The 7,742-nt window shown below is 38.3% G+C and overlaps 1 pseudogene; it reads right to left on the reverse strand.

The window, feature by feature from the left end:
• Positions 1-6,862: 6,862 nt before the first annotated feature.
• Positions 6,863-7,460, reverse strand: LOC129062266 (STARD3 N-terminal-like protein; annotated as a pseudogene).
• Positions 7,461-7,742: the final 282 nt, after the last annotated feature.

Here is a 7,742-nt window from a genome sequence, read left to right on the forward strand (position 1 = left end):
AACCACCTTGGAGGATCAGCTGCACAGTGACCCACTCCACACAGCAGAACTTCCTTCAACAGGGTTCTGGTGCCTGCTGAGGCCATCCCTTGAGTGTGTCACTTGTGGAGGTGGTTGGGTGGTGGTGCTTTGATGTGATCTGAAGCTGTCCACTAGGTGCACTGGCTCTGGGGCCAAGGTCAGCCACCAGCTGTGTCTGTGCGGGGCCACCTAGAATAAGCTACAAAGCAATCTGCAGATGGCTGATACTTGTGCTGGGCTTAGAGGTACCCAGGCTAAGCCAAGTGGTAAACCAAGGATGGCTGCTGCTTCTGCTGGGCCTGGGGCCACTTAGTAAGAGAAGACGTATAGGGCTTGCTCATAAACCAGTCCTGATGTGGTTTCTTCTTTAATTCCATAGTTGTAGGACTTCCATTCAGCTCAATTTCTGGCAGTTCTGAATGATAGCTGTTCTGTAGTTTAGTTGTCATTTTGATATGGTTGTAGGAGGAGGTTAGTACCTTGTTTACCTGTGCCACCATCTTAACCAGAAGTATATCACAACTTTAGTATGATATTCATATTATTTGGTTGTCAAAACAATGTTTTAAATGATAATATTTATTTAAACCTTTTACACTCTCACTTATAAAACAAATCTTATCAAGTATTTCATAAGAAAATACATTGACTGATTTTATTATATTAATATGAACATTATGCAAAAGAAATATGCTAATATGTAGACAAGAATATAGCAGTTAAAAACGCACATTTTAATTTATTTAAAAGTTGCCAAAGATATATTAACTAATGAATTCAATATTATATTACTCCAAAGGTGATTAAGAAACTTAGAAAATATATTCAATTAATATTAGATGCAATGCAATAACTTAATATTGAGAAATTACCACACACACAAAAAAACAGTAACACCTTAAAACTTTACACAGGTAGTATAAATGAATTAACTCTTCATGTTCACATAATGTGCAATATTGCCTAAGGTTTTTATAAAAGAACCAATTTGTACAGATACCACTTATTAAAATTATGACTCAATGTGGTTACATGTATCTGTTTAGATTTATATACTTTTTTAAAGATTTTATTTATTTATGTTTAGAGAGAGGAGGGAAAAAGAGAGGGAGAGAAACATCAATGTGTGGTTGCCTCTTGTGCACCCCCACTGGGGACATGGTCTGCAACCCAGGCATGTGCCCTGACTGGGAATTGAACCAGCAAATCTTTGGTTCATAGGCTGGTACTCAATCCACTGAACCACACCAGCCAAGACAGATTTACATACTTTTAAATAATAGAGTAGATATTTGACCTACAGGACAACTCTAAGACATTTAGATAGTTCCATATAATCTAGTTTTTTGTTAAAATGAAAAAAAACGTTTTGAATTAGCTAATGTGCCATGTTTGCATTTTTTCATGCTGTGGCAAACATAAGAAAAAGAGGTAGCCATAATTTAACACCAAATTCACAAAATAATTTTATTTATTACAAGGTTCGTTTGGTTAGAAATACAATTAAAATTAAATTTAAATTTAGTTTTGTTTTTATTTTAGCAAGTAATACAAAATTTTCAAAGGCTTAGTACAAAAGAACTTATTCCAGGCTTTAAAAATTATAACTAAATTTTTTCATCATTTTTACATTTTTACAAAACAAAGAGAATTAGGCCAGAGTCTCTTGCATTTATTTGTAATCAAATTTAGACAGATTTCCCCCACTCCTTGGGAGTCTTTGAGACCCCTAGAGATTTGCTGTAAGCCAGTGGCCATCTTGAACTGACTGCCTTTCTCAGTTTGAAAAGCAGTTTCTGGCTTGCTTCTGGGAGCTGGTACACACTGAATGTCTGCTACAGGATGCCAAAATATCATGCAACTGAAAGTGCACATCAAAAACTGTGTGTTTATCTGAACCACAAAATATAAAATTAAATGTGCTTCACATCAGTTCATTATAAAGCAGAAGTGAAATACACAAGTCTGGGCCTAAGCAAGTGTGGAATATACAAGTAAGCTGCATAAGCAGGTGGCATAGTACCTGCTCCAAATGCTTTTCCATCTCCTTCCTCACCCTACATCTACAGCCTCATCGTAAGCTCCCTATGAACAATCACTAGAGGATGAGAATGTATTGGCCTGGATCTGTACACTATGCTAGCTCCAAACAGAAGAGAATCCCTTCTCCACTACAACCCCACTCAGTGGTGGCTTCAAAGTCAGAAAACCTCTCTAGTGGGTCAAACTTTAAGCACCATATTTGGTATCCACTTTGTTTGGAAGGAGGTGGCATGAAGTATGTGACTACATGAATAAAGCAGCATCTAACAGGTTGGCCACCTGATCAAACACTTAAAAGAAAAACAATTTAAAGATGAGTAAAAATGAAGTCTAGGAAAGTATATTGTGAAACTGTCAGAGTGTAGAGGCATTTGCGTCCCCTGTGAATGTCCTTTAAAATACTGGAGTTCCCTAAGCTCAGGGTTCCTCAGCTATGACACAAACCTACTATATGTGGAGCATCCACTTGGGCTTCCCTGCATCATTCGATAGGACTTGGAGGCAAAGAAAACCAAAGCAACCATGAAGTTCTCGTTACCTACCTGCTGGGCCATGAGTGACAAAGTCAGTCACTCTGAAGTCAGTCACTTTTTCTCTGAACCAGGAGTCTTGTGTCTTCTGTCAGCATCCATGAAACAGTGACAGGCAAACTTCTCAGCTTGTAAGTGGGACAAAAATCACAGATTCTTCAAAGATGTTGACAGTTTTGGCAATGAGGATGAATGCTGACAGAGATATGGCCTGTGGAAGAGGAAAGGACAAGGGCCTTTTGTGGGCTGGATTGGAGGATGTAAGAGACTCCTTGGGATCCAGTAGTAAATGCTCTCATCAAAGTGATAGACAAAAGCTGGGGAGTGAGGGTCCCCACTATTCTACCTGTTAATTGAAGCAAGCTGCCCAAATAGTATTTGGTTGTTGTTCATTTTCCTGAGTGGGAGGAGGAAGGTATGTTACTGTGCCAATGCAAAAACAAGCCTCACTGCACCAGCCATAAGGCAATAAAGTAGCAGTCACTTAGTCAACATAACCCCAAAGCTAAAATAGATAATGTCAGTATTGAGGAAATAGAGCTTTGGGTAGACCAAAACCAAAAGTTTATTTACTTTAGCCTCGACTTCCACCAGTCACATGGAACTGAAAACAAGTGCAAAGCCTTATTTACTGGCACATAAACACATTCAAGAGATTGGTTAAGCCATTGCCTTCTGCTCCAGAGAGAAACAATATCTTTATCTTCCAAGGCTATTCTGGGTTGAACTACGTTATATTAGTTTCTATAAAATGTCTATGAGGCAACATTAAGCTAATATTTGAATGACAAAACCCTGGTAACTGAAGGTCAAGTGATAAGCATTCCAGGCAAAGAACACCTAATGCAAAGACCCTTCATTGAAAATGAGCATGGCATGTCCCAGAAACAGATAAAAGGCCTGAACGTAGGGGTTAGAAAAAAGAAAGGAATTGAGATAACACTTATGTTTTTTAGCAAATAGGTGGATGGTGATGCTATTTAATGAAACATGATCACCAGGGAAGAAGGAGATTTGAACAGGGAATCAGTTCTGTTTGGCCACATTACATTCGAAACGTCTCTTAGAAGTCTTTGTGAAGATAGTAACCAGACACTTAGATTTATGAATCTAGAGTTCTGGGAAGAAGTCAAGACAAGAAATAGAGATTTTACAGTACTTGCCATATAACTAACATTTATTGGGTGTTTATCATGTGCCAGGCACTATCCAAGCAGATTAGTAATATTTCCTTTTAGTTATACTCTGAACATCCAAATAGGGTTGGCACTGTTATCTTCATTTTAAAGATGAAGAAATAGAGAAAATTTCTCCAAGGGTCACTCAGCTACTGGAGGTAAAGCCAGAAGAAAATCCCTGGCAGTCTGACTTCAGAGCCCAAGCTCATTACCACTATGCTATGCTAGCTGGTATATGATGTTATTTAAAGAAGGCCATGGAACAAGATGAGGTCACCCAGGGACAGTGCATAAAAAGAAAAGGGCACTGGAGTATTGCAGCATTTACTTATGTCCTTTCGGATTTTACAGTTCTTTCTGGTTCTGTACTAACTAGACAAGATAATAATTTATTAATGTTTTTAGTCTTTTTTTTAAGATTTTCTTTCTTTTCAGAGAGAGGAGAAAGGAGGAAGATAAGGAGAGAAGCACCAATGTGCAAGAGAATATCAGTCAGTTGCCTCTTGCATGCCCCACAACCGGGAACCTGTCCAGCAACCCAGGTGTGTGCCCTGACAGGGAATCAAACCAGCGACTTTTTGGTTCACAGGCTGGTGTTCAATTCATTGAAGCACACCAGCCAGGGCTTAACTTATTAATTTGATCTGCCTAATCAGGAATGTGGCTGTACAGGTGCCCAACCCCAGTTCCCAAACCAGATCTACCAATTGTTATAAATTAATAAAAAAGCATTCTTATTTATACTTGCTCTCTTGTCTCTATGGTTGGTTTGACTTGATCCCAAACATTATTTCCCTTTGATTAATTAATAAAAATAGAATATCTGGGCAAATAGAGATCTTCCAGGATGCTAGCATTATGTGGGTCCTACCGGAAGCACTCAGCTGGTTTCCTGGGCATCTCTTTAGACACAGTATGCATCATACCAGGAATTCTGGAACAAAGGTTTTCCATGTGGTTTGTTGAAAATTCAAGGAGAAATAAAATTCTGAACTGAAAATGCTTAACTCAGAATTTTTCTCAAACAGTACATGCTGTTTCAGCAACTATTGATACAGGCTTTGTCAAGGCAAAGACCCTGCTCTCGGGACAAACCATGGCAACTGAGGAATAGTGTAGACCAGCTATGGGCTCTATGATCTAAACATAAGTGAGCTCCTTTTTCAGTTCTGAATAGTTGGTGTATATATCAACATATTAGCTGCTCCACTTCTTATTCTTCTATTTTTAAAACAAAGTATTTATTTATAACTTTTACTTCAGTTGCCATCACTTAGCCTTAATCAAATTAACACTCTCTCAGTTCTCCAGGAAACCTGGAGAACTTCCATTGGCAAGTTCCTAAGATCCAATGACTGTGACACTCACTTTTTTTGGTATGTTGGATTTTATTACTTTTTAAAAATTGTACAAATAGCACATGTGTGAGTTAAAAAACATGAAGAAAATGTAGGATGTTTAAAAAGAACACAAAAGAAATGTGAGACATGAAACAAAACAATCACATTCTATGAATTTAAATTATATTTTGCTTACTAAAAAAGTGTTATCCCAGTATAGTAAGAAATCTTTTGATTAGGAATACAGCACAAGACCTTTCTGAAACTATTCATTAACAGAACAGACTCAGTCACTGAATATGGGATGGATCATTACATTATCTTACCAGCCACAGGTAGGTTATTAAATGTATGCGAATATGATACAGTGTTGCTGAGGTATTACAATAAACAAATTCTTTATTACTCATTTAATCAAGTTAGCAGTGGATGTTAACATTTCAACTTTCCATAGGGACACCCCATCTCCATTCCTTTTTGCCCTCCAGTAATTTTCAATAAGGGTTTTTCACACTTAGAAAAAGAGAGAACACAAAAATATTTGAAATGTTGTGTTAAAACACTAAATGCTACACTTTGTTTTATTAGAAAAGTCTGTGTACTTTTCTAATGGGCTGTTACAGACACTTAAAGGACAATAGGTGTGGCCACACAAGAATTTATTTTACAGCATTTTAGAAAAGGGTCAACTCTTCACATGTCCACATTTTTACTTTGTTTCAAGCACTGTTGTGGAAAGAAGGGGTCGAAGAGTGTAGGGTGCTGCTGATGCAGGTACAGGGCCCCCATTCACCAGGACTCTGGCGGCCTCTGACCATGTGTCTGCCTCTATGCTGGCTTTCCAACAACACCAAATCTAATATTTTCCCCTTCTTTTTTGAAATTTTATTATTTTTATTGAGGTACAATTGACACAACATTAGTTTCAGGTTTACAACATAATGATTCAATATTAGTATATATTACAAAATGATCGCCATTGCAAGTCTAGTTAACATCCATCATCATTCATAGTTACAAAACTGTTTTTTTCTTGTGATGAGAACTTTTAAAATCTTTCTTTTCCTTTTTATGTTTAAATAATAAAGCAGAGTTGCTGCTAAAACAATTTACTTTATTTTCTTGTATATCTGAGGTTGACATGTTTTCCTTTAATGATTTTGAAGGGATTTAACAATCTTGAGGCACATCAAGAACTACTGCTACGACTGGATCATATCTTTCATCTCAGAAGTTCCAAAAATTTAAGAGACATTCTTAATTTTGGTGCACGGTCAGAGAAAACACTTCTAGCAAATGGGCAGGGCTGACTCCTGGCTCTGCAATTCACCAGCTGCGCAACCTTGAACAAATTAGTCACCCACCCTAAGTCTCACCTGCCTCAAGTGTAAATGGAGACAATAACAATACCACATCTCATAGGACTACTACCTTCACCAACACGTGTAAGTGGTTTGTAATTCACCATCTGACACAGAGACATTCTGGCTAAGTAAACAAAAATGAATTCATTCTTATTTAGAAATTTGGGGCTCTTAGATATTTTTTGTACTTCACAAATGTATGCCCATACAGAAAAGTTAAGAAATTTTAGACATAAAATGTGACTGATAAACTTATATAAACAGAACCTGGCTACATATCCACACATGCAGTGTTTGAATTTTACTTGAATCCACTCAAAGGAATGCTCCCTATTTCAGTCCTTTGTTGTTAGTTTCATTTTCCAAGACTTTAATGAAAGCAGTACTCATAGTTCTAAAAGTGGTTTTTCATTCTGCTTTTCTTCAGCTCCTTCAGATCCTGCTTCTGATTCAGAAGGAGAATAAAACTGACCATCAGTAAGACCTCCAGATATAAGTGCCGCCTTCTCTGGAGCATCCTGAACTACTGTGAGTCTGTCTTCTTCTTCTGCATCTTGAGGTAATACTTTAAAATCCAGGAACCACATCTGGATGCAGGCAAGAATGAATGAAATGATAACCAAAAGTCCCTTGAGAGAATCACTTCTGCCAGTAGAAAGGCACTGGTTACTGCTGTCGTCAACCCTGTTGCCCACCAACGGCACAGTTTGTACAGAGCATAGGCAAGTATTAATACTTTGAATAAAAAAACTGCCTATATATGTAGTCACATGTATGTGTATATGAAGAAGTCATACTGCACCACCTCCTCCTCTAACGTATTCTCAATGCCTCCATTCACATTTAACTCTACTATCCACAGTAATGTTACAAATAAGAGGTCAAATGTGACAAACAGAAAGTCCTCCTGACATGAGATATAGAAGCCTGAGAGCTCCAGCTCCCTGTGAGAGCGTTCTCCATGTCTTGTGGCAGGGAGTTCATTTTGGAGGGGAGTCAAAGTAGCCTTTCTCCAACTTTACCATCCTTAGAGAATAGAGATCTCATTGTGTTGGTCAGGCTGCCTCAGTCTGGCCTGGGGACAGCAACTCAGTGGTCCCGCCAGCAGGGCCCTCAGGGACCCTCCCTAGCAGAGGGGTGGCCTTGGCAGCAGGGACCTGGGGAGGAGCCCTGCAAGTGGTGTGTTGCGCACCACCTTCACACACTTCTAGCAATTACTTAAGCTGTTTCCTGTGTGAAGAAAAAGAGGCAACTCTTACTGATCAA

This window comes from Pteronotus mesoamericanus, unplaced genomic scaffold (assembly GCF_021234165.1).
Source record: "Pteronotus mesoamericanus isolate MK-2021 breed Mesoamerican mustached bat unplaced genomic scaffold, CSHL_Meso_final scaffold_705, whole genome shotgun sequence".
Lineage (NCBI taxonomy): Eukaryota > Metazoa > Chordata > Mammalia > Chiroptera > Mormoopidae > Pteronotus > Pteronotus mesoamericanus.